At 45.9% G+C, this 27257-nt stretch overlaps 1 long non-coding RNA gene across 1 annotated transcript; it reads left to right on the plus strand.

The window, feature by feature from the left end:
* The first annotated feature begins 793 nt into the window (after positions 1–793).
* LOC144167345 (uncharacterized) lies at positions 794–14895 on the plus strand. The gene is made up of 3 exons (XR_013321961.1): positions 794–938; positions 4936–5047; positions 14818–14895. It is a non-coding gene; the product is annotated as an uncharacterized LOC144167345 (long non-coding RNA).
* The last annotated feature ends 12362 nt before the right edge of the window (positions 14896–27257 follow it).

Here is a 27257-nt window from a genome sequence, read left to right on the forward strand (position 1 = left end):
TCAAACATTGCGTGCCGCGTACTGCGGGAGTTTTTGTCCCTTACGCGTCGGTGCCCACATGTACATTTCTTATCGCATCTTCTTCAGATGTGCAGGTACAATTTCGAAGTTGGAGCACGACTTACCCAATAAGATTCTCATGCATAAGCCATTTTTACGTGAGGCAATCTGCAGAGGGCTCATATGTGGCAGCCTGTTAATCGGTTTTCTTTTACGTTAACTGACTTGCTAACACCAGCTCAACTTCAGAATAGAGGCGGCAATTTTTGTATGACGCGACAGAAAAGCGTGAAATTTCAAGTCACGTCGCCCTCTTCCATGGGAAAAGCTGCACGGAAATAGGCTTGCGCTGACATCCGCATGGTGGCTCATGTCCAGTCTCCAGAACTATCTCCATTCTCTGTCCAAGCCGTTGATTCTTCTATTATTTTCGTTTAACTGAGAATGGAGGTAAGAAAATCATACTTTAGTGTAGAATTCTCTTGATTTTTTTTTCTTCCATGGCTAAGGGCTATTTAACTAGACTCCTGATCCGGCCAAAATCCCTAGATATATATAACAAGTCTCAGAATCCCTAAGTGAGAACCAAAAACCTATATCTGGGGATAAATCCCTCTAGCTCCATCACTGAATTTCCCCGGCCGCTCCGGGGCAACGTTCGGAGCGGCCGGAGACACTCAAGGTCGGCCGGGGAATCCCCTCGGTTGGACGGGGAATCCCCGTAGTTGGCCGGGGAATCCCCGCTGTTGGATGGGAAACCTCGCACTAGCAGACACCGTGTGCTCGCGGCGTAAAGATAGTCGTTATGGAGCTACGCGACGATGGCTTGCAACAGCGCTGTTCATTGCAAAAACCAAAGCTTCAGGGAAGACCGAGAGTTCAAGCCCAGATCAGTAAATAATGAACCTGAATTTGGATGGCGAACCCGCTGCGAACCGGTGAAGTACCATTTTCGATGGATGAAAACAGGCGAATCGACAACTGTGGCACATTTTTTCGTTATTATCGATGCGGAAACATTGCACTGGAAGTAATTAGAAAAGGCGGTGTGTGTGGGTTTTATGTATGCGTACTGTGCAAGCTGAAGGACAGACAGCCGTGCGTGACTTCGCAGCTTTGTGTGCTTAGAAAGAGCTAGGGCTCTCTCGTTTTGATCCAAAGCAGTGCTGTAAACTTTTCTGGCGGTATCCGAATTATACATACAGGGAGCGCGTAACGTCACCAGAAGTATAACGGCGTTTTGATCGATCGGAGTTTGAGGTTGTAGCCAAAGCTTTTCGGAATGCCTAAGCATTATCGGACAAATTATCAACTGCTTTTCTAGTGTTAGCGCGGCGATCCACGTTAAGAAAACGTCGGCATAGCCCCTCGTAAAACAGTGAAGGTTCTCATTTATCTTAAACATCCATGATAGCACACAATTGGCTTGAAAAAGCGAGAGTTGATGGGCAGTAACCAAATGCTTTGGGCGCATTGATATGGGGCGATAAACATGCGCTTGTTTTTAGAGCTTGTTGAGATTCTGTAATGGCAAAAAATGAGCGCGCTAACTATAGGATGCATTTAGCAGACCTTTGACTTTGCGAGTTAGACTTCAGTTAATAAACGTATGCCAACTTCTACGAAAGACCTGTCTGCGTTGTATTCATTGCCCTAAACACACCGTACGCCAAACTTTCTGGAACGTCCTTATTTCCACACGTCAGGGTAATAAACCTTCAGTTCATAAGATATGCTTGTTTTCCGTTTTTCATATATGTTTGTAAAAATGGAACCTAAAACCACCCCCAGTGCTTTGACTTTCAAGTCGGTGCGGAATGTTGATTTTGACGATAGCATTTTTTTTTTAGATCCGAAATATTTCATTATTTCGTTTGCTTAATGCTGTTTCCAACAATGAAGCATGTAAATTTGCACGCACCGTCATCCTTCGTTGCCATGTTTCACGCTACGGCGGTGGCTGCGTCCTCCGTATTCCTTTTCGATTTCAACGCGCAAGCTGCAATCGACTTTCTGTCAACGCTACTTAAAATAAACTTCTTCAAGCTACCAATTTAAGCGTTATGTAAAGGGTATTTTGTATGGCGTTTAGGACCTTTTTTTTTCTTAAAACGTGAACAATACCAGAAATTTAGCCCACTGAAATCACGCATGAGAGCCCCTGCGCCCCACCCGTCGCCTGGAGAAAAAAAAGCAATTTCGACGCATCGAAGTAGAAACGGGCTGGTAGTTGCAGAGGGCAGTAAGGAATAATATGAATTTTGTAGCACAGGATGACAGGAATGGAATCACTTAGGGTAAGTGCACATCAGAAGCTCTATCGCGAGCCACAATGAGGCCCGATCCGACGACGCTAATATTCTGCTACACTGCTTGATGAGTATAACTGCTGCGGAAGATAATTTATATGCTTACTGCACTTGCATTCTTGTTAACTAACGTCAACACGCCAGTAACAAATGACAGCGAAATGCTTTACTATTATACCTACAAAACAAGATTTCACCAGTTCAAATATCAGCGGTATAATGCCATACTTTGAGAAGCTCCCCTCCACGTTTTTCGTTCTTTCGAGATGTATCGATTCATGATGACCTCAAGGCGTCTGTTGCAGCCGGCGTGATTTTTTTTTTTTTGCACCTGCGATGATGTAGTGCCTACCTGTACTTGCGCGGTTCGTATTTATGCGTGATTGCTCTCTTTTCGTACAGCTGAAAGGCCCAAATGATGCGGAGCCACAGAGCCAGATACGGCCAAATTATGACGAGCACGTTTTTCGACCCAACGCCGAAAATCAGTATTCAGCATTCCCTACAATGGTATATCTTAATTATGTATGTTTCACCAAACATTTTCGATACCTTGCAATCTTCAAATCACAAAGACACTGACTGAGGCACCATGCACGGTTCATGGAAACGGAGATGAGGCCTGGAAGGAAAACAGCGGCGGGGTAAAGGAGGAGTCCGATTTCAGGAACGTATTTCTTGTGCTCTTATCGCCTCTCTGTTCGGCGTGTGACGTTCTGACAGATAACGGTAGACAGCTGCGTCTGCCAAGCTACATGACCGCGCGACGTTCTAGAGTGCATATTATCGGCCAACGCAATGAACCGGGGCTCGTTCCTTCGTCACGTACAGAACGGCTTGATCGCTGGCTTCTTACTGTATCGTACGATTTCCACCTGTATTGCAGACTCGCGACGTGGTGTCAGAAGTGGGCGATAGTCAACTATGTCGCAAAGGCCGGCGAAGGCAGCATTCCCAGACAATGGAAAACAAGCTCCGCAACGGCAATCTCAGTGTTCCAGCAGCCGCCACCGCTGGACTTTTAAATGCAGAGCATTTCTTTAAAGGGACCCTGCAACACTTGCCATCGACTACTAGTCATGTATTTTGGGATAAAGTCTATTGTCCCAGAAATCTCCTCCCGCAAGAATTATGAAAATCCGTTCACAATTAACGAAACTACGCGCGATGAGAAATCGCGCATAATCGTTCCCTCTCAACTCGACCGCGGGCAACGCGACGAAGGCTGCGCGCTCTCTCCCGGAGAGGGGGGTGGCTCGCGGCGTTCTCTTCGGCGGCCTTCGATATATCCCATGCCGGGTAGTTTTCTCCTTTTCTCCGCAACGCGGAGGGACCTATTTCCGGTCTGGTGCCACAAAAAAGCAGGCATGGGTGCCTGCTCGCAAGTGCGCGCTCGGGCTGGTAGGGCGTTTTTGAAGCAATAAACGTTTGTAGTCGAGTGGTCCCGTTGAAAGGGAAGTATTGAGCTCATCACTCAAACTCCGCGCGCACTCAAAACACAAAAGAAACGGCAAAACTGTGCCTACAGGTTCAGGCATAGAAGAGGTTCGTACACAGCGATGACGTCGACGGAAATGGGAGAATCTACCCGCGAAGTTGACCAGTGACAGCCGATCGGGCAGCCATGGCCTATGTGACGTCCCTCGGGCCATGCATAATGAGGACAACTGAAGAGAGAGCGGTTTGTTTTTCCGCGTCTTTCACATCGATTTGCGCGCCCACCGCTTCACGTGCACGTGTAATATTTGGCTCAGGTATTCCTGGCAGTGTAATCTAAACGTTGCGCAGGTTTACTTGCACTGTTCAAAGAGTGTTGCAGGGTCCCTTTAACTCACGATCTCACGATGTCACCCGGCGTTGTCGGCGTGCCTCGGCGTCCGCAACAGCCGTTCCAGGTGTGCCCTCTCCCCCACTCCTCCTCTCCCGCATCACGCTACCCTCCTCGCTCTCAACAACAGGTCCGCACCCCTCCCCCTACACTATATAAAAAAATAATACTTACCGGCGCCTGGTTTCGATCCCACGACCCTGCGGGCGGAACGCAAGGTACATGGTGCTCTACCCACTGCGCCACAAAGCCGACACAGAATGGAAGGCTACGAACGCGCCTTATATCCTTGACTCATTCAAACTACGTCAAGAAGCTGCTGATACAACGCATTCACTACCACCAACTCCCCAAACACTAAACGTTAACGCAATACACCCACCCCCTATGCGACGCATTTACTCGAGTCCCCCTCGCGGGGAGATGGGCCCTTTCTTTTACATTAAGGCAGAGCATGGATCGACCACTTCGATTACTGCCTCTTCGCCATAACTCTCAACGAACGCTCGGGGGAGGCCCAGGTCCGCACGATACTTCCCATAATGGGATGCCGAGCCCGTGAACTGTTGGCTATGTTTGGACTGACCGCAAAAGAAGCAAATAATTATGATGCCGCCAAGCGGAAGTTCGACAGACATTTTTTTCAAAGAGCGGAACATACAGTTTATGACAGTGCCTCCTTTCGCAGACGCGAGCAACGGCAAGAAAGTCGGGGGAACAGTCTCCGACCGCAGTTCACAAGCTGGAGGATCGCTGCGAAACAAGGTAGTACATGAATAAACGACTCATTCTGGACAGGTATGTCGTCGGGCTTCTTGGCGTGGCACCGTCGATGGCCCTGCAAAGGATCCGCAGCTGACACTGGCCACGGCGCTGGTCAAGCGTTTCCCGACAGGCGATGACGCATTACGTGAGTTGGCTTATCAGCACAATTCAATGCCCACAAATGTATCTACAATGCCGAAAAATTGCAAGTTCGTTGTCGTTAGGTTAGAAAGCCACAGCCTATTTTAACCCATCGGTGTCGCGCAATCCCAGCAAGTATACCAAATCCCTGAGCGTGAAAAACACTGTCACTCTTACTTATCATTACGATAAAAACGGCGATAATAAATCGTCAAGAACTAAATACAGTCGAAACTCGATTTAATTAAACCCTATTTTACGAAAACCCCGATTTTACTAAGATATCCCGATCCCCCCTCAAACGCCCATAGGCACGTTGCGCTGATGTTTGCCCCGCAAGCAGCAGCGCCGTTTTCTATGTCCTGGTGGTTCGGGGTGTCATTTCTAGTAGGAAAGATGTCGCTCATGTCACGGGCTAGGATCGTAGCATTCATATTACGGAAGTGTCGGCTCCCTGTCAGACAGCAACAGCCGAGATTATCACGAGTCGCACACGGGCGCCCACACAAAAAAGGCATCTAAGGTAACGTCATCATAACAAGGCCGAGAATAACGAACAGTTTAAGTGGCGCACACAAAAATACGTTAGCTATTGATATTGTAGCCGACCAGTCAGATTACAGACTATACAAATAACAAGGAGGAAGCGACGCGTTCATCACGGCCGTCTTTCTTTGCACCGTGTCTCAGTGTCAACCCCATCGATCGTTGGCACGGCATGCTGCCGGCAGTGGGTATTAACGAGCAGAGGAATCGCCACTCCTTTACCGACGCCCTAGCGTGCGCTACAGACAACTTTAGTAGGAAAAGTGCTGCGCTCACAGCGGCCTCTGTCCGGTGCAACGTGCCTATAGAGTTCAATGCTTTGACTCACTCGAAATAACGATACCAGTATTATGCTCTGTCCCGATTTAACGAACCTTTTCTCATAAACTACCGCTCAGAATGTGTTAGTTTTCAGAGTATTTGTTAGAGAACGCCTAAAAATTGATTCTTGGCGCGCGAAAGATAATATCAAGGAGCACCTTTAGCTTTTCTGCAGATTTGTTGGGCTGTGCAGTTGAGCCAACCTATTGCTGTAGATGGGCCAAAGTTTGGATATGCGGAGCTTTAGCTTGTGATGGCACAAAAGCATTCTGTTTCGTGTAACACAGGCATAATATAATTTATCCAAGTTTCTGGATTTAACTTTGTACAGATTAAACTGCTGTTCAGATGTTGCTAACCATGGTATTGCAGAACTTTTCACCAGTCAAGGGTCGTAATAAAGACAACATAATAATTTCATCTTTAGTAAAGCGTAACTTGGAGCCATTAGGTTCTCTCTTGAAAAGCAAAATGGGTTTTTTGTGGTTCTACTTTTCAAGCCTGAAATTTCAATAGTCATTGCTTCTGCTCGGGAACTGAATGATGGTGTTAGTCTTACTGCGATCTTTTACTTGTGCACAGTTCACACTTACAATCTTTAATTGCACCCGAGCAGCAGTTTTTCCTGCAAGTTTGAATAAATTTTTAAGATACTAGTGATGCACGAAAACAAAATCCATACCTGTCGCTCTAACCGAAGACTACACATGTACTAGAGGAAAAGAAAGCCTACTAATGACTTAACGGGACACTAAAGGCTGATTAACTGTTACCTCTAACTGAAGGACTATGCCTTGCTCTCAGTTTTTCCGTACTTTGTGTTGGTGTGGTTGGAGTCTTCCTGGCAAGCTCCAGGTGTCGCCAAAGTAAGTAGTGGGGCATTGTACACAAGAAAACTTGTAGATGACTTGTGCTTATTCTTTTGGCGGTTGCCCTTTTCGTCGTGGCATCGACATTAGGAGTTTGATGCCACAACCCAACAAATATGTGGGCACTGGGAAGACCTTCATATACGAGAATTCATGGTATCATTTCGCTAGCCTCTTCAACACAAAGTAGGCAGATGCAGGTTGGTCATTAGGTGAGTGGAGAGACAATAAAGGTAGTCATAGGATTGCTGATCGGTGTAATTGAAGGAGCGAAAATTTTTTGGCTGTCCCCCGATAAGTGAATACGGTATTTGATGTGGTGAATAAAGCTACTGGTGTAGCCATTTCCATCTAGGTCTGTGATATAAGTCTTTTTCCTGTCATATATTTTGTCGAGCAAGCCGTGCGTAGATGAGGCAGAACTAAAGAAGCCTTGTGCGAAATTGAGTGGTATGACGTGAACTGGAAGTAGCATCCAGTGTCGGTTATTCTTCCATATAACACGGTGAGCTTAATTGATTGGCATGTTTTTTTGTGAAAACTAGGAACAGCAAAGCATTGCCTGTTATTCTTATTATGGTGAACTGAATTGCTGGCTCAGCCGACTCGAGATGCCCCAGGAAGTTAACTGAGCCTATTGGGTGCAGAAAGCAAACCTAGACTGGACTCTACCTTCAATTTATTGCTACCACCCAGTTCCCTACTATGATTCTGTAGCTTTGGTTCTTCAATGCAGGGCAAGAACTCTATGCCCAAGAGAAAAAGCAACGAAAACCTACTGCTGTCCTCAAAAAAAACGGCTGCACCACCAAATTAGTTCAATGCGTCAGAAGCTGTAATCACCGATGTAGCAACAACCACATAATTTAATTCCTTCAACGTCGCTGGTCAAAAAATTTTCCTCCAATCACCATCACCTCCCCACCAGCTTCTTTAACAACAACCCACCTGCACCTGTCTACTGTATGGTAAAAGGCCAAGCCAGACAATACCATGTATTTTCAAAAAGGAAGGAAGTCTCAACGCCCACAAACCTTCGTCAACTCTAAGATGACTGATGCCATGACCAAAATGACTCTATAATATTAAAAAATACAAAGGATCACTTACAAAATTCTTTGTGCATAATAACCCATCAAATACATCGGCTAAACCCCAAACTTCTCGAAACAACATTGGCAGCACAAAAGCAACGTATGAAATCAAACATACAAGTCCATTAGATGAACACTGCAAGTAAGCACATCGCCATACCGACTTTGGAAAGGTGCAGGTGATAAACACCGCGAAACGAATTACTCGAGAGTCCTCCTTGAATCAGTGCACACCCAAGCAAGCCGGGGAAAGATGAACAGATATGTGGCTGTCCTACCCCCTATTTGTGCCCTATATCCTCTGACCCGCTGCAGCAAAAAAAATTGTTTATATGTAGAACTATTGCTCTTGGTCAAACATAGACAGTCCTAATGAAGGAACCAAGTAGGTTCCGAAACGTTGGGAACGCGTCGGATAAAGTCCTTGGTTAGAGTAATATTTGTTTCCATCAAACACAAAGAAAAATGCACGATAAAGCACTCACATTAACTTTATCTACTGCTGTTCCTTCATGGTGACATCACTACAGGAACCAAAAAATACACGACAGCGCATTAAAGGGGTCATTCAGACAACATAGAAGTTTGTTTTGTTCGAAAGATTTCATGCTTTATATTGCCCCACCGATTGTCCGGCAGCAAATGATGCTGCATTCACTGCGAAATTAATCAATTTAGGTTAAAATGTTCATTCTCCCACCATATCGTGTGTTTTTGGGACGTCAGCAATGAAGCCATAAGTGCGTGTAATCACACGAACTTCTACTGCGTCACTCGGGTCTGCAGCGTTGCTAGCCGTCAGTCCTCCCAGGTGCAGCTACCGTACTCATCCACGGACCGTTGTCTGCCGTTGCTTTGTTTTTGACCGTTTCTGCACCTGGCTTATTTTTGTTACTGTAGAAAGTAATCGTTTTGTGAAACATGGGGTATCCTCTACAAACAGGGTTACGTAAGACAGCATCGCTTATGCCAATCGGCCAGTGCCGTGCAAGACCACTCCAAAGCGGCGGAGTGCTGTCAAGCTAAAACAAGCATAGTGCACGCAGTACCAACAGCAGTGCGCAGCGGTACTTATATGTTTACGCGTATTTTTGTAACTTTCATTGTTTACCACACTATTCTTACTGCTGTAAAAGGAATATGCATTACATTTAAGCGCAAATAGCTCGTTCGGCAAGCTTATAAGCCCTGCCCCATTTGCGTTTGCTTTTGCCGGGCTCAGCCAATCGCACAGCTGGGGACATATGACATTATAGCTTCTGTAGTGGGAAATTAGCTAGTGGGTCGCATGGCCATTCCCTTTTTCCTAATGATATAGCTTATTCGAGCGAAGTGCGCGTTAAAAATGGTGTCAGTATGATTCTAACGAGGCAATATTTCGAATGAACCAAACTTGTGCTTTGTCTGCATGGCCCCTCTAAGCAAAAGCAAGGCAGCCATTTTGTTTTATTTAGTCTGCCTTTATGCAAACAGTAGTGCTCTGTTACAGCCAGAAATGCACATAGTAGTACTCTATTACAGCCAGAAACTAATTACGGGACTCCTGACATATTTACAGTTGCAATGAAAATCATAAATCGAACAAGAAATCATTATACACTCCACAATGTCCAAAAAACGAAGGAATAATGTGCGAGTGAGCTACCTAAAACACTGCCACAGAAGATCGTATTCATAAAAGCAAACTAATAAAAACCATGACTAGTGCATAGCCACTACGCATCTCCACTAATTCATTTGTTAAGAGCTCATGTGTGTCCCCGCAAGTTGGGTGTGTAAACCCACTGACACCTAACTAACCCGCCTGAATCACCACTTTATAGACATTGAGGAATTTTTTGAATAGGTTTATTGTAGCAAGCTGTCTAGTTTATTTCCTCATTTTTTTATTGACGTTTCCTGTCTCATTCGAAATTGGGAGACCAGATAGTTTTTACTACGGGTCATGCACTGGTGACAAGGAATATTTGATTTTACTTTAAACAATTTTCAGCTCTGTTTTTTTGCTCACCAGCCAACGACCTGAAATATCAGAGGCTCTTAAAACGTATGTTGACATTTCTTTCCCGCACTGTAGTACAAGTCATCATGACTTTGATCATATTTTGTTCACAAATTGCAATATTTAGAAAATATTCAGCCAAATGAAAATCTCATCTCAGAAGCGGGCACAATCAACAAGGCCTCAATGACTTTCACCACGTGGTTCACTTGTTTCTGTCACAAATAACCTGATTGCAGCCACATTCCACCGGTGGCGACGGTGACATGCCGTCTAGGGTGATGAATATTTAAAACGCCTTACGAGTAAGTTAGGTGCTGAGCATATGAAATTGTGGCATTAAAACAGAAGATCCCTGTGTGGCATCCTTCACTTACGGCAGCGCTTCATCACAAACTTCGAGAATCTGAAAAATGCTCCATGCGTCGCTCCAGCCAGCAGAACCAATGCAGGACGCAAGTTGATAGGTGGACCGTTGGCATCCTGCGATTGTGAAGATGTTTTTATTTAGTAGATTCTCTTCTTTTTGTACCACTGTATATTTCACCTTTAACAAGCAGCTGAACTCCTGCAGGTTCTACTATTCGTAAGAGCATAATAAAATGCAGCAATGCACAACAATTGGCAGGGTTACATCAATTATGCTTTTGTAGGAATGAAAACAATGTAGGTAATCTGCGCACAACTACAATAAAACCTTTCAATTTTCACCTACTTCACTGCTAACATCAACTTTTGACTGCTCAAGCACACATACACGTTAGACATGTGAGAAATCTGCTAAATTTATGCCCACAGATTTAATCAGGCATCAGAAATCGGCAGGGAACGACGTGTCACCTTTAAATGGCACTTTTTTTCGTTCAAAACACGTAAATGGGAAAGAAAGACTGATAACGTAAACTATCCTTCATATAATAGCCATAACCCTCATAACCCCCAAAAACAATGGAAACTAATCGGTGAATTTTTAAATACAGTGTCCTCGCGTAATCATTTTCAGAAAATAAACTTTAACGGGACAGTCTTTGTTCAGCCATCTGACGTTGCTAATGCTTTCAGCAACTTTTTCTCGTTATCAACCCCAAGCATTACCACTACTGATCAGCAATCCCTACCACACTCCCCACACTCGTTTTATCTGTACCCCGTTACTGCCAATGAAGTGTACTTAACGATTTGTAACCTCAAAAAAATGAAGTGTACTTAACGATTTGTAACCTCAAAAATACCAGTCCTGGTTTGGATAACATTTCGATGCGTCATTTAAAACTTGTTGCTCATATCGTTTCGGAAACAATAAGTATAATAACTAATACTATTTTTAAGTCTGGCATTTTTCCTAAAAACTTAAAGAGGGCCAAGGTTGTTCCAGTATTTAAGAAAGGTAACAAGGAGTTAATTAACAACTATAGACCAATTTCAATCCTTTGCAGTTTGAGCAAGATCATCGAACAGTTACTTGCAAATCGTTTAACTAACTATCTAAGAAAATGTAACGTAATAGATAATTCACAGTTCGGTTTTCGTGCGCGAAGTTCCACTAGCTTGGCTTTACTAACCTTAACCGATTTTATTAAAAAATCTATTGATTCTGGTAAATATGTTGGCTCAGTATTCTTAGACTTCACAAAGGCTTTCGATACCATCAATCACAAACTTTTATTCATGAAACTCGAAGCATATGGTATAACCGGTCCAGCACTTACTCTATTAAAAAATTAGTTGGTTGATAGGCAATATGTGGTAGCTGCAGCTGGCACGTTCTCCGACTGTAAAACTATTAACCAAGGTGTCCCGCAGGGTTCCATTCTCGGTCCCTTATTGTTTAATATTTATATCAATGACTTACCCAACTTTTTACACCGATACAACTGTCTTTTATATGATGACGATACCACAATAACATTATCAGACACATGTATAGTATCTCTAACTGATAAATTAAACGCTTCTTTAACGGATGTGACTGAGTGGTGCTGCAGAAATAATTTAATTATTAAACCTACTAAGCCTAAATTTATGATCTTTAAAAGCCACCAGAAAGTGTTAGGTATGTTGCCAGAATTAAAACTTGGCTCTAATCGGATCGTATCATGCGACTGCGTCCAATTTCTTGGTATAATTCTTGACACTAAACTTAAGTTCACTTCTCACGTCGATCATATCAGAAAAAAAAATGGCATTTGGCATGCGGGCATTGCTCAAGGCACGACCGTTCTTTCCAACCAAGGCTTTGTTATCACTTTACTTCGCTTTCATGCAGTCATATCAACTATGGAATCACTGCTTGGGGTAACACATATCACACCCACCTATCATCCATTCAGCACATTCAAAATCAAGCTATCCGTATCCTTACTAGCAGCCCTCGCCATTCAAGTGCATCACCTATACTCCGTGAAAATTCAGTTTTATCGGTCACAGCATTGTTCGAATGTAACTTAGGTTGTTTTTTTTTTCAAACTACTCAAGAACCAATTATGTTTTGAACTTCTTGACGTAGGTACTTTAGTGAATCATAACACTACTAGATTTGCCTTGAATAACAACTTGTTGTTACCTAAGGTAAAAACTAATTATGGCCAGCAAACATTTCATTTTGCCGCCATTAATCTGTGGAACCACCTACCACTTAATATTAAGTCTTCACATTCTATCACAGCTTTTAAAAAATCTCTAAAAATCTTCTTCTAACCTGATATGTTTCCTAATTTCTTGGTTTTGCTGGTTTGACTTTCGTCATTTGTTTGCGCAGTAGTTTTTTGGGTACTTTTGTAAACTGCTAGTTTTTAATTGTGTATAATGATAATTTGCTTTTTGAATGCTGTTTTATGTACATAGCTTAATATTTTTGTAAATTCTATATGAAAACCATGCACTACATGTTTTTGATTATTTGTTTTCTTCACTAAGGTTTTATTCTACTTGTTTTCGCTTCCACTGCTGCTTCTGTAACGTTTTTCGTGTACTTCATCATCGAGGGTCCCAGTGCAGTCGCTGACTTCGGGTCCCTTCTCTGTAAACTTTCTTTACAACCGTTTACATTTGATGAATAAACTTCAACTTCAAAGGGGGGGGGGGCAACAGATACTCTGTAAGAGTGTAGCCTGTGAACAAATTGTATACATTACAGTAATAAGCACGCATATGGTAGTTTGGTCAACAATGACAACAAAACAAACAACACAAATTGCTCATCGAAATGACTATTTTGGTGCGCATCTCGTGTATCTCGTGCTCTAGGATCCGCTGCTGTTGTAATATACCGGCCAGCGCGTCCAGCCGTGCTTAGCGTTTAGTATGTCCTCGAGAATGCATGCATGGTAGACTCGCATTGTTGTTGACAGCGCTTCCGTCACATCTCGGTCCTTCCAATGGACCGTTCACCCACAAGCTCACGAGAGGCACCCGCTCTGTCCTTGGGACTTATCTTCCCAGAAGATGACGCCGCAGAATCTGGCGCATTGCCTTTTGCTTGTAGGCACCGCAACAGGATTTTTTATAGTGGAGTCATATACGCTCGCGCAGGAAAACCGCAGTGCATCACATGAGAACTCTGGTTCGTCCAGTTCTCAAGCGAGGATTATAGCAGGTTAACACGCGAGTGGACTCTATTGAGGGCTTTCGCAGTCTGCATGAGTCGAGGAAGCCGTTATATACGGTTTTTCCTCTCCAAATAAATCAACAAATAATATCAGCTAGAGGAAGCTCGTGTTTCCGAAGAAGGAAAGCAAAAGGGCCACGACGCCCGGCGTGATACTGCGGAACGATATTGTAAGCAATTCTGTGTGGCTGAACTGTCAGCTAGAACTGAGAGGCAACGTAAGCGCCGTCAACACCAACGTGAGCAAGACGCCACTTAAAGCCACGCTCGGCTTCAGCGTGATGCGAATATAGTATACAGGAGCAGCGGATCCTAGGGAACAAGATGTTAAATAAAATAGTCATTTACTGGCGTACGCAATTGTGCTATCTTGGAGTGAGGTAAAACATAAGAAAAATTTCGCGAACAATAATACAAGCAGTTGGGTAAACAATCAAACGGCAGAAGTGAGAAACATTACGCCCACGCGAAACGCGGACTCACTTGGTGTAACAAAGCTATAACTTTTTAAATTGTTATTTTGCAAATTTGAGGAGCTTATTTTTAAAAATATTTTCTGTCATTAGTTACACCGCACGTAAGGCACTTTGTCTGCCCAGTCTCTTTGACGTTTCGTTTATATGACCCTTCTCAGTTAAACCCTTCCACAGGCTTTTTCAGCCACGAACTATTCCTATTTCGGTATTATTATTCCTTTTATTGTGAGTTGTAGACTATAGTTTTTGATATTTACCGAATTCAGTGAATTTCTAAGGGGTGGTCCGGGCTGCTCCGCGTTCTGCAAGGGGAAATATGTAAAGCACAAGGGGTAGGGGGGGTGTCTGGAACACTAGGTGCGGGCAGCTCGAGAGGATGTACCAGTAGTACGGAACTTCCTCTCCAAAATAGAGCAGGGTGGCAGGAGCACCAAGATGCACCTTGCATACAGTCAAACCCGATTATAACGAACCCGTATAGAGCGGATTACGCTATATATCGAACAAAAGCAAATCTGTTAAGAAAATGCATGCGAACCATATTCCTTGAAACGAAGTTCACATCGGATATATCGAACTCTGTGCGCCTACAATTTCCCCCGAAATGCGTTGTCTCGGAGCGGTGATTGACGTGCTGATTGGCTATGAATTGGCTCCTGTGAAGGTTCCTCTCGGTGCACCGGTTTGTCGCGTGTCATGTGACTCTGGCGGTGTGCCGACGTGCGTGGTGGGGTGGAAGTGCATCTGCTGGAAGTATACGCGACCTATGCCTTCTTCAGACTTGCTGTGCTTCATTTTAATTTTGCGGTTTTTAACTTTCGCTAATCTTTTATGCGTGTTTCTTTTTCTTTTGAAACAGGAGGTTTTTTTCAACGCACCAAACTGACGAGTTGAGTGTTGGAAGTGTGTGGACGTGTTCGGAAATTTACCCGGTCGCTCCGGCGTAGGCGGTGATTGGCATGTATGGGGCGCTTTTTGAGCCCCAGATAAGCGTGAAACGCGGTGTCTTACTTTTTCGGGGGCTATGCACTGTCGTCTCCGTCGAATAGCTATGGATAAGGAGATCCAACACTTTGGTCAATTTTCGTTTGATTAGGTGCTGCGTATATTCAGCTATGCCGCGAACAGTTTGCAACGAGTTCGCGAACTTTATGTACATTTTTTACTATAACCCATTAACATAACGATAAGTTGCACATAAACGCTTCAAGTTAATCCGTTCCTTCGCAATGTTGTGGTTTTACCGCTAAGAACCAGCAACTAACAAACCAACCTTCGACTTCTCGACTACCGCGCGGCACTAGGATAATCTTCGGCCGCATCTACGTTGCAGTGGGTGTGAAGCCCCACTACCGCGTGGTTCGAGAGGATCACCTGGAGAGGCAAAGAAACTTTACTGCCCCATTCCCCCAATTTTTTCTGGGTTAGCAAGATTCCGTTGCCCAATATTATGGTGATTTGTTTAGCATGTAACGAATGAGTACCCAGTATACAACATAAAACCGAAATAACGAATGAGCTACGTCTGATATAAGGGCGTAAAGAGGAAGTCTGGACCTTTTGGTTAATGACGTTTAGGTACAAACCAGTGGAAACACGCTACACTAGAGGAGAGGCAAGACAAGGACTGTTACTAGAATTACAACAAAATTTAATTGGAGGAACTACCATAAATACTTATTCATCCAACCCAACGCAGGCGCAGATGGGTCACTCCTCACCCCTTCAAAAACCCAAGGTCGCCACAGAACTCTCTCTCACAAACTTGTCATCTTAGGCTGCGTTAAGAAACGCTATCTCCTTATCAGTTAATGCCAACGAAGGCTCACTGATGCATTTCTCTCCTCCTTGCTTGATCCCAGAAGATAAAAGGGCACTGTATCCACTTTTTTCATGAGAAATTGGATATTTAAGCTTGTCTTAGTGTTTTAATTGTCGTCGGTCATACTACACGTGCTGCAGATCGCCTGCATTCCCGAAATGTAGGCTAGCGTTTTCTGGCTTTATTACCCTTTTTCGGCAATAGTTGGCCCAATAGTGCTACATTCGCCTCATCGGCCCGCCGGCTTCCCTCCTTTTTTTGCGTAGTATGTCCTTAACTTTCCCTACGCTTGATTCTTGCGCCGATTAAGTGTTTGGTTTCTGAGGAATGTGCCGACCATATAAAGTGCTCGCTTTCACCCTTATACTGTTTTGACAGACTACTTTGCAGTTCCACTCTAACTTCAACCATGCTTCACCCTAGGCTGCATTTCCGTATACGTGTGTAGCATTATAGAGAAAGCGTTAAGAAGGAAGGCCCCTGCGGCCTTGCTTTAGAACCTTGTCCCCATTTTATGGTTTCGCTTTTACGCTGGCCTCGGCCCCCATCCGCCGCCCGCATTCGCTCAAATTTCCTCGTCGTCTATACTCACCATCACGTGCTTTGGAAAGAGAGAGAGAGAGAGAGAGAGAGAGAGAGAGAGAGAGAGAGAGAGAGAGAGAGAGAGAGAGAGAAACACATAACCCCATGCCTACTGTGGTCGCGTGCGGCTTGCGCGCTCACGGTCGCTCGCAAGTATAAAAAATTTTATTCCGAACGACTTGGCAGAAAACGACCACGACTTTGCCGCCGCTAGCTGGGCGCGCTGCCAATTTTTTCACCCACTGTTTCTCGCTTGCCTCTGCACATTCCTGCAACGTTCGCGCTCACCGATTCTCCCCCCCACCCCTCGGGCTTCCCTCAATCCTAACTACTAAATTATTACTCGGTAGCTTTTGGCGACGACGACGTTCTTGCAGATTTGCATATCCAGCGTGGCATTTGGCATCGTTACGTGCGCATGTATTTGCGTATCTCTACGTAACGTGAATGCATAATCGCCGTGAGATTGATGCAAATTGTGCGTTTGCATACTTGAGTACGCAAGCGCAGCATTGCAAAAGACAAGATACTTCCCGTGTGCGAAACGCGGAAATTGAGCCTACACACTAAACTTTCTTGCACACTTTTTGGCCGAAAAGGGTGTAGGAATTTTGTCCCATGGCGAACACCTTTAAATGTTTTTTTTTTGTCCAAAAAAAGGTGCAAGGATGAAAAAAGGGTGTTCGTGTGAGCACCCTAAAAAAAGGGTGTAAGGTTGCCTGACGATGTTGGTGGGCCGAGATCGCAGCATGACATGCAGACACATTCAACACGCACAAGTCACAAATGACCATCAAATGAGCAAGAAAACCAACGAGGTGCAAGGGGACAGCGAGTGCATACTTACTCGAAAATACACCTGCTCCTCTTCTTGCTTTTATAGCCAGCCGAGGAAAGTCCTCCGATAGAGTCGGTGGGCTTGTCGAAAGATAAGATTTTTTGTAGCGCTAATTTCAGAGTTACCCATTTTAATGTACGCATATACAAACCAGTTCACGGATTTGCAAAATCTTTTTAATCGCGAGGGAGTTATTACGTTCATTAAGTCATAGAATAACCCGCCGCGGTGACGCTGCTGAGCACGAGGACGCGGGTTTGATTCCCGGCTGCGGCGGCCGCTTTTCTGATGGAAGCGAAAAGTAAAAATGCCCTTGTGTACGATATTTTTGCGCACGTCAAAAATCCCCACGTGGTCAAAATAATCCGGAGCCCTCCACTATAGCGTGCCTCATCGCCTGCGTTGCGTCGGCGCGTTAAATGCTATGGTCATCAAATCAATCAAGTCATAGAATTTTATTAAATACCAAGCAAATATTCCTCGCCATCTCAACACCCTTCAAGAAGGGTTTTCATTATTTCAACACCCTTTTTTTTTTCAAAAGGGTGTAAAGCTACAAATTAGGGTGTTAAAAACTAAGGAAAAGGGTGTGAGAAAAAGGGTGTAAGAAAAAGCGTCTAAGAAAAGATTACCAACTGAGAAAGGGTGTAAGTGACCCCCAACTTCAGATGTATTTTATATCCGTTTACATGGGTGGACAGAACATTTTCTACCGGCGGAGTATGTTTTGTACCTCACGATGTTTGACACAATATAAATTGGCACAATTTATTACCAGTGAAGCTGTTTAAAAGCTTGAACTAGGTTCGGTGACGTTAGAAAAAAAAAAGACAGGGAAAAAGAACTGCGCCCCCTGTAAAAGGTGCACCGCCGCAGATAAGGTATTATAACAATGAAGCCGGTTTTGGAGCCTGTTCGAGTGGGATCACAGAAGGCGGAAGCCTATGCGCCCCTCTCACTATACTGTTTCAAAGGTACTAGTCTTTTTGGGAATATAAAACGCAAAAAAATGGCGCAGATTGCAATGGTGGTGCAAGGCTGGAGAAACAGCATAGCTGGGGGTCGACCTAGCTTGTTTCCCCCTTGCACCTGCTGTCAGCGTGGGTCAGAGCGCTGTCACTGGAACAGCCTTGTAAAATCCGCTTAAACTTGGCCTCACTCTTCAGCGCTTATCCTAGCTTAGCAAGAACATTGCAAAGCCTAGCAAACGTGGCAAAACTTAGCCCCACCGGAAGAAGGCCCGTTCACACTAGCGACGAAAGCGAGCGAAAGCAATGAAAGCGACGGAAATTTCTGTCGCTTTCGCCGCCTTTCATCGCTTTCGTCGCGCGACGAAAGCGATCGGTCTCGACAACCTTTCCTTTCCTCCATGGTCTCGACCAATTTTTTTCGCCTCCATCGCGCCGTCGCTTTCGAAGCGGAAGCAGGAGGCGAGACTTCCTGACGTCATATCCTGCCAAAGCACCCGGATGCTGTGTTTCCACAAGCGGCGAAGCTCCCGTGAAGTCTCACTCCGAGCGCGACACAATAACAAGAACAGCAAAAAATAGTCGTCGCCCGTCGCTCGATGTCGCGTGCAAGTGTGAACAGCAAAGGTGGCGATCGCTTTCGCTTTTGTCGCTTTGTCGCGTCGCTTCGTCGCAAGTGTGAACGGGCCTTAAGTCGACCCCCAGCTCCGCTGTTCTTTTTTGCAACTGAACACCTATATAACACCGTTTCAACACCGTTTTAACACCCTACGGAAAGTCAAGCGTGTTGCAGCACCACCGGAAGAAAGTAGGTTGACCCGCAGCTCCGCTGGTATTTTTTTGCAATTGAACACCTATTTCACATTGTTTCAACGCCCTACAGAAAGCCAAGCGTGTGGCAGCCAGTCAACACCCTTTTCGCCACACTACTATAGTATTTTTAATTTTAAAGGTTCAAAGTAATATTTCACGTGCCAAAGCTAAACTTGGGGCATAGGGCGCACCGTATATGGAAACGAGCGTTCATTGCAGACGATTTTTTTTCTTCCGAACATTTCTTACAAATAGAGGGGAGTATGAAGATGTCTTGTCCTTTACAGTGCAATTATACGTGCACGCATTGCCTTATTCAATGAAGAGCGAACGCCTTTTCCACACCCTTTCAGCACCCTAAGAAAAACCAAGGGTGTTGAAGTTGATCAACACCCTTTTTTCACACAAAAAGCGTGTAGAGCTAGGGAAAGGATGTTGAGGTTCAAGACAAAAGGTGTAATGGGCTCCCAACACCCTTTTGGTCAAAATGGTGTAAAAAAGCTTAGTGTGTAATTTTAACGTCCAGAGTCGCCGTTGAAGCATATGGCAAGCAAAAAAGAAGACAAGTGAAAAACTTATCATGAATGTTCCGATAGAGGTGCCTTGTGGGTGATCAACCATGACTTCTAGCTCTAGTCATTTCTGTGATTCGGTTTGTTTTTCTTCAAACAGAATAAAACACCGATAGCAACGAGAACAAAAGATTGCAGCAACCATTGCAGAACATGAAGAAAGCAGCTTCTGCATGTGCCCAGAGCAGCTACAGAATGTTTTCTTTTTTTGTTTTTTAGAGAGAGAGAGAGAGAGAGAGAGAGAGAGAGAGAGAGAGAGAGAGAGAGAGAGAGAGAGAGAGGAGAGTTGCTGCTTACAGTTGCGGCGATATCTGTAAGCCACGCTGAGTAGATCTTCCGCTCCTGGACATTGAAGGGACACAAAAATGGATTTTCAAAACCGATAAGTGTGGCTGCACTGCGGAGTTTGATTCAATCAAGCCTTGTTTCACCATTTAGCGGAAGTTTAAAACCTTCACTTATCTCTGCTGCCCTTGACAAGAGAAAACATCATGCGCCCTCGCCGCTTGCTTAGTAAGTACAGCAGGTACATCACACTGACACTTCTTTTCTCTTGGTTGTGGTGCCATTTCAGCCTTCAGAATTACTGTTTTCAGCAACTACAGGAAAAATATATTTCTTTGTGATTACGCCCAGCTTATACAGGTTAAACGTGCTCGAAGTGCATGACGATTGTGAATGTATAGCCACATCTTAAATTTGGTTTCATTTGCATTTAGCTAATCTATAATATAGCCGTTTACCGGAAGTGTAGAGCTTTAGTTTATCCGTAATAGGCGACAGAAGAGAAAACTACAAGGGCGTTCACCAGAGGCGCATCAACTAACGAATGACTTCCCACATGTTTGCGATGTGTTTTCGTGTCACGTACCTTAGCCTTTGGTCTCTTTATTTTCCTCATTTTATCATTAATATAACGTTTTTGTTTCCCCAAAGCTTGTCGTGATTGAAGACTCTAGCAACGCGCTAAATTTAGTCCTTTGCACTTGCCAGTATGTCATCATATTTGTTAACAAATCAGCGGGAAAAATAATGGGATTCAAAACGAGCACTATAGAACGCAGTGTTGTCTTCTAAATTACGGCACTCCCCACCTAGCTCTCAAATCCGTCGAAAAAGAAAAACTCAATACTTTTTTTCCCCCAAGCCTACAAACTCGCCCTAGGCCTACCCCCCTCAACATCCACGCGGAAGTTGCTCCAACTAGGGGTACACAATACTTTAGAAGAATTGCACGAGGCTCATCGCTGTTCCCAAATCACCCGTCTCAAGCTCACACCTACCGGACGAGATACCCTTACACGCCTCGGATACCCAGTACCACCCAAAGAAGACCAACCCCAATATGTCCCCCTCCACAGCCACCAACACATTCCCCGTGCCGCGGAATATGCACCCCCTTTACAACAAAGCACGCCGCAAAGAACGGGTCGATGCGGTTAAGAAGAACGCAGGGAACCCCACGGCCCGCTACACGGTCGCCGCACGCTGCACCCGCAAACCCGGCCACGCAGTCACGGTTATGGACCACCAGGGAACCCGAAGTCACAGCCACCACGATATGCACCATTTCTACAAACGCCGCTGAGGAAATCGCCTTCGCCCTAGCAGCCACAACAAACAGCGAATACATTACAGTCATTACGGACTCGCAAGTACCATGGCGCAACTACCAGCTCGGCGACATATCACCCTTCGCCCTCAAGATCCTCAATACCATCCCGCAGCTTCCCGTCATCCATATTGTTTGGGCCCCTGGACACGAGTCTCTCGACGGGAATGAGGCGGCCCACGCCGCTGCCCAAGTGCACCCTCCGGGCCATTTCCAAAGAGAGCCAAGACACGGAAAAGACCCTCCACACACTGAAAGGCTACGCGTACATTCTATCTCCCTTCAGACACGAGCGACAACGGTTCCCTTCACCCAACTCCCACCTTTCCAGAGCCGAAGCGACCACACTCCGCCGGCTACAGACCAGCTCCTACCCGTACTGTACCCTCCACCATATCTACCCCACCCAATATTATAGAGCCTGCCACTTTTGCCCTCAGCCAGGCACCCTGTGCCATCTGGTATGGGAGTGTCAATAATCCCCATCCCTCACACAGAATCCCCGTCCCACGTACGAGCAGTGGGTGGACCGGCTGTCCAGCTCGGACCTCTCGCCCGCGCGCACGAGCAGCCAGCAAGGACCAGGGCATCCCGGACTAGCGGACGCCCCCCAACGGGGCTCTCACCATCCTGCACCATTAAACATGTTTATTCTGTCTGTGTATTTAATCAATACGGTTATATTGGCCATAACTACTCAGAGCATAGCCCACGCATTCTGGCTTTAGGTAATTACACAATATTTACAACTAACTTCAGGGTCTCTTTCCGCTGAAAATAACTAAAACGAACAGCATCTGAGTTCTAACGGATTACCCCGACACTACGGCCGTGCCACGCCGTATCAATAGCTCCATTCGATTCAGACGCGATTCACTGCAACGCCTGCACCGGTGCAGGGTGCAGTGCACGAAAGCGCTCGATTCGCCTCTGCACGAATGGTGCCGTGCACCGCGTTCCTCGATTGCTAATGGTGCAGCCCCGGGGCCACCGTGGTGCAGAGAACTGCTGCACCTCCTGCGGAGGAGGTGCAGCGCATCGGTGCCATGATAGCGCGCCGTAGTTGGGGCCTTGCGGGTTGGCAAGCGGCTACCGCGTGAAAATGTACTTCGAACTCGAAGGCATGCGGGCCGAACTTCACATTGGCGCTGATGCGTTCGGCGCAACCTAGATGGTCGTCAACTTCGAATTGTGCAGAACGACAGGCGAGGATGATTAGCAGACGACTATGCTTGCACCTCGCTCGATTGTAAACACGCTGGGGCGCTGCTGACGGTGCAGCCGTGGTGCACGGCACCGCGGAACCACGACTGTGCACTGCACTAGCACCACAGACATTTCTCTGCACCGGTGCCGTGCAACGCTTCTGAATCGAACGGAGCTAATACTGGGCGGCACTGTAAACCGCCGTCAGAAGAAGGCGGCAGTGCCTGACGCGTATGGCCGGCGCTCGCGACAAATCCGCTGGAATCCGCGACAGTCTCAACCTTCCAACCAACCACATGGGTTGCTGACCTCCTCAATCCTAAGTATGCAAGGACTGCGTGTGCGGCAATATTTTCCAAAACAAATATACACCGATTTCTTGGAAGAAAGAAGAGCATGCCGCCTCCCTCACATAAATCTAACACCGCTGCTTAACCACAACCCACCTGCGCCGGCTCTCCGCCCCGCCATACCGACGCGCCTGATGAAAAGATGAAACGCTCGGACAAGAAGTATGCTACACTACCTGAGCCAACAGGGATGAAATGGAAACTGAAGCAACCAGCCCAAAAGAATTTGGCACAGCACAAAACGAAGAGAGAACGGTACCCGCTACTACATGTAAGCAACGAGAACACCAAAGAAGCCCTACAATATGATGAAGAGCAAGAAGAAAGGAAGACGAAATACGACGCCTCGTGGGAGCGAGCCATCAGAAGGCGAACAAAGCAGAAAATGAAAAAAAGAGCTTAGACTCCACGAAACCACGCCTAGCAAACCAGCCACAACGGGGAGCAGAAACAATGGGCTCCGATATGGCACATTGCGAACAAGAGAACCCCAAACCTCCCCACAGAGTACTTCAAGATAATGATCTGGCTTAAGAAAGGCCTCCCGGTGGACTCTTGCACCGTTCCCCCGCCAAGTCATCCCACGTGCATTCCCACTCGGCGCGAAGAACCTCCTCCTGATTCTCTTCCGCGGAAGTACACGACACTCCTAAGGCAAGCACAAACACACTCCCTACCAAACGACTACACCCTGCATCAAATAAAGAACAATCCAAGCAGACCGCGTTGCCAAGTGTGCTGCTGCATACCCACACTCACCCAGACTTACTGGACCTGTTCCAGAGCCCACACACCGCAACGTCTCTCACTACCCCATCACATTTCCTCCTGAGAGGCCTGGGTTGCCTACCTCGGCAAGACGACCTCTTCGTGGACAACTATCCTTCAGCACCTGCTCACCATCAGGGGCGAGGTCGTTTGATCTCAACCTCCTAGAGCGCGGGTGTTAACTAAAGTTCAGGAAGCCCAGAATCTCACCAGGCAGCAGAAACAAGTCAACCAAGAAACAGAACCGACCTAGACGGTTCGATGAATACTGGCCTGTCCTGACTGAAGGGGCCGACGGCTCCAAAAGCCATGACACAGCAACGATGCTCCCAAACAAGGGACTTGGTTCGAGCGGACCTAAACAGAAAGGAAGCCACGCCCCACCAGAACTGAAACCCCCGGCTCAAGAGAGAAGGGAAAAGGGAACCAAGCAGCAGGAGGTAAACTGGTCCGGAGTCGCCTCCCAAAAAATTCAACGCACAGATAGAACGCACACTTAGAAGGAAGGACAGGCAAAGCAGAATTTTCGAATCAATAAAATAACAACTCACCGATTTCAATACCTTATCTACAACAGAAACTGACGGGCCCCTACAAAAAGACAGAACCCCTATAGGAACCACGCTCAACAGAAGTTTCGTGCTAAATCCAATACCAGCACTGATACCAAAACCTAACGTACCACGCACTGCTAAACGACCCTTCAGGCATAGGCCTCTTCCCAGTACAATCGCAAGGAGTCATACATAATCGCCTAGACATAATACAAGCAGAACAACTAAAACAAACCTAAAGGAAACAGAGCGAAACTAGGAGAATATCCTATTCACTGATAAGCCAACAGCACGGTACGAAAATTTGTTACACGCCAACTCCATTACGCCGGACTACGAATCAAACGAATCGATAAACGATGACGAGGACGAAGACCCGTAGAATGCCCGCCACTAGAAACGAGGACAGCCCTACTAAAGAATAACTTAATATATGGGGGGAGTAATTCGTCTTTGAAATGAAGACGGAAAAGAAAAGAAATCTACTGGGGATATTACTGAGCACTCAGGGGAGCTCACATGCATTCAACCCAGTCCGCGAGTGGGAATGGTGGGGTAAATAGAATAGGATAGAGAAAAGTAAAGATGAGCAAGGTGAGGAAAAAGCAGAGAAGAGTAGACCCACTGTGGTTGAGTCGTCGCCCACAACACACCTCGAACAGTGCTGGCTGGCGCAATGCTGCGTCCGGGAGACGGGAAGCCTCGACGGGATTCAGTCTTCTGATTTTCCCCGTGCGTTTTGGAAACTTTTTCTAGAGGGAATTGCCTATAGTTATATAAACCAATATTTTAGGCACGAAAAATCAGTTTTAGGCGCCTATATTAGGCACTGAAAAGTGTCATTAAGGCATATATAGGCGTCGAAAACTCTAGTTTAGGCATATATTGGAACAACTCGTATATACTTCAGGAACGTATTTTAGAATAAATTCTTCACTAGCAATAGAAACAGCGGAGAAATCTTGTGCTATATGAAATAAATTTTATTTTCTTCGGGAAAATGCGCCATGCAAGAGTCGCCATTCTAAAGGATTTACATGAAATTTGGGTGATTCGGCGATAAAAGAACTGATTAAAAGGCACGAAAAGGTAGCCGTGACAATGATTTACGGCATGAAATTGAACATTCTTTTAGTTGTGTAAAAATAAAAGAACACTCAACGTCTACTGAAGTTGGTTGGCGGAGCACACATGTATACTTGAAACGCTCCATCATCTTATTCCATCTGGAATATCAATGGGTTCCGCTTGGAACCTTTGGAAATTCTTTTAGCACGGGCTACCCCTGTTTGTGGCGCCCTGTTTGTGTTTACCTCAGTCCTTCTTGCGTGTCTTTTTGCGCCTAGTGAAGATGTACCTAAGAAATTTATGTGTTATGTCGAAGACCGGTGCTCTATCAGCAACCGGTCCTTCGTGGATGGCTGCAGACATGTCCCGTTCCTTCGAAATGAGCTCAGCATTCTGATTTATAGTGGTGCGCAAGTTTTCCGCTGCTACATGCTGTCTCGTCAGACTGTGAACTGAGGACACGAATGTGCAAAGTTACGCTCAAGTGTAGCGCTGTATAGAATAGTCTGGGCGCGGCGATGCTCTTGTCTCCTGCAAAGCTGCAAAGCTTTGCTGCAAAGAAGTGTTCCCAGGGGGTAAGAACAGGCTCTGGTGGGAAAAGGCACAATTGGTAGCTGTTCCTCGACGACAACAACGATGAATACCAAGGATACAATCCCACAACACCGATGAATACCAAGGATTGCGCGGAAAAGCGGAATAATTTCGGATACTCTTCCCGTCCTGCAGAATTGGATGCCCAGCAAAGCTTCAGGGAATAACGCCACTCAGTAGCTATGACATTTATACCGACTAACAACATGAGACAGCGCGCCAGATTATTTTCAACTATCCCCAGGAGCTATATTTTAAACGACCTTGAAAGTTATCCGGCACGGCAGATGACAGTTGTTGGGACAAGACTGAAGAAGTGGTAAAGTGCTCGTTAGATAACCTTCGCTCGTTCCTCTTTCCCGCTGTACGGGCTTCGTCTTGACGGCTGGCGATGTCCCCGTGATCGGCCGCTGGTTGTGCACGCGTTTGTGGCGTCACCTTGAAACTTCCGCGCGTCAGTTTTTCACGTGTTTTTTCTTAGTCGGTATTTTTGACCTTGAGATGTATTTTGACCTTGAGACATGCGCGGTTGTCTCGCATTCATTCCATTCTTTGCTTGTTTTTTTTATTGCCTTCGCAATGAACAGGGCATGCCGGCAAAAGTTTTCACCATTGATACCTGGACACACCGCGACAGAATAACATATAACGAAAGGCTCATGCTGGCAACTGGCGGCGACGTAGGCTGTGGTGTCGCTGCTTCGGGCTTCTAGCGGCCTAGTTTAGTTGCTAGGGGTAACCTCATGACGAGGTGGAGGCCGCTCGAGCACCGTTGCTACGTCTCGGCGTGTTTGGCGTGGCGCGTAGATTCTCCTCGCAAACAGCGTGATACAAACGCCCAGTTTCGAGCTTCTGAAGCGAGAACAGTTTTAGCGAAACATCGACGCGAAAACACCCAAAAAGGAATATATAACCCCACAAGGCATTTTTAGGCGCTAAAAAGCCATTATAGGCACGAACCTCAAAATAGGCTCTTATAGGCCCAATAAAGTATTTCTCAAAGTGTTTCATTTCCCTTATTTTATGCTTATATGTGTCAAAGAAGCTCCAAGCAGACGCAAGGAAAAGTTAGGCATTTTGCCTAAAGTTCCGGTCTCTAGTCATTGGCATTATTAAGGGGCATATGCTACGTCGACCTTCAAATGCACAGCCCCTTTCATAATGTCACCTTCCGCTGCTAAGCACGGGGTTGCAGGTTCGATTCCCGGCCGCGGGGGCCGCTTTTCTGATGGAGGCGAAAAGCAAAAACGTCCGTGCGTACGAGATTTCGGCGCACGTTAAAGATCCCCAGGTAGTCGAAATTAATCCGGAAGCCTTCACTACGGCGCGCCTCATGGCCTGCGTTGCGTAGGCGCGTTAAACCCTACAATCAATCAATCATCATGTCGCCCCTGAGGTTTAGCGTAGTGACATTTAAAAGTTACCATTGAAGAAGTATACTCAAGTCGAGACAGTGACGGAATCCCGTCTGGCCGGGAGGATACATTTCAAACACACGAGACGCCGACCAGTCAAAAATCGTTCTTGACGTTTCGGCTTCCAGCACGGAAGC

Source organism: Haemaphysalis longicornis, unplaced genomic scaffold, assembly GCF_048455015.1.
Source record: "Haemaphysalis longicornis isolate Haplotype H1 unplaced genomic scaffold, Haemaphysalis longicornis Haplotype H1 scaffold_1, whole genome shotgun sequence".
Lineage (NCBI taxonomy): Eukaryota > Metazoa > Arthropoda > Arachnida > Ixodida > Ixodidae > Haemaphysalis > Haemaphysalis longicornis.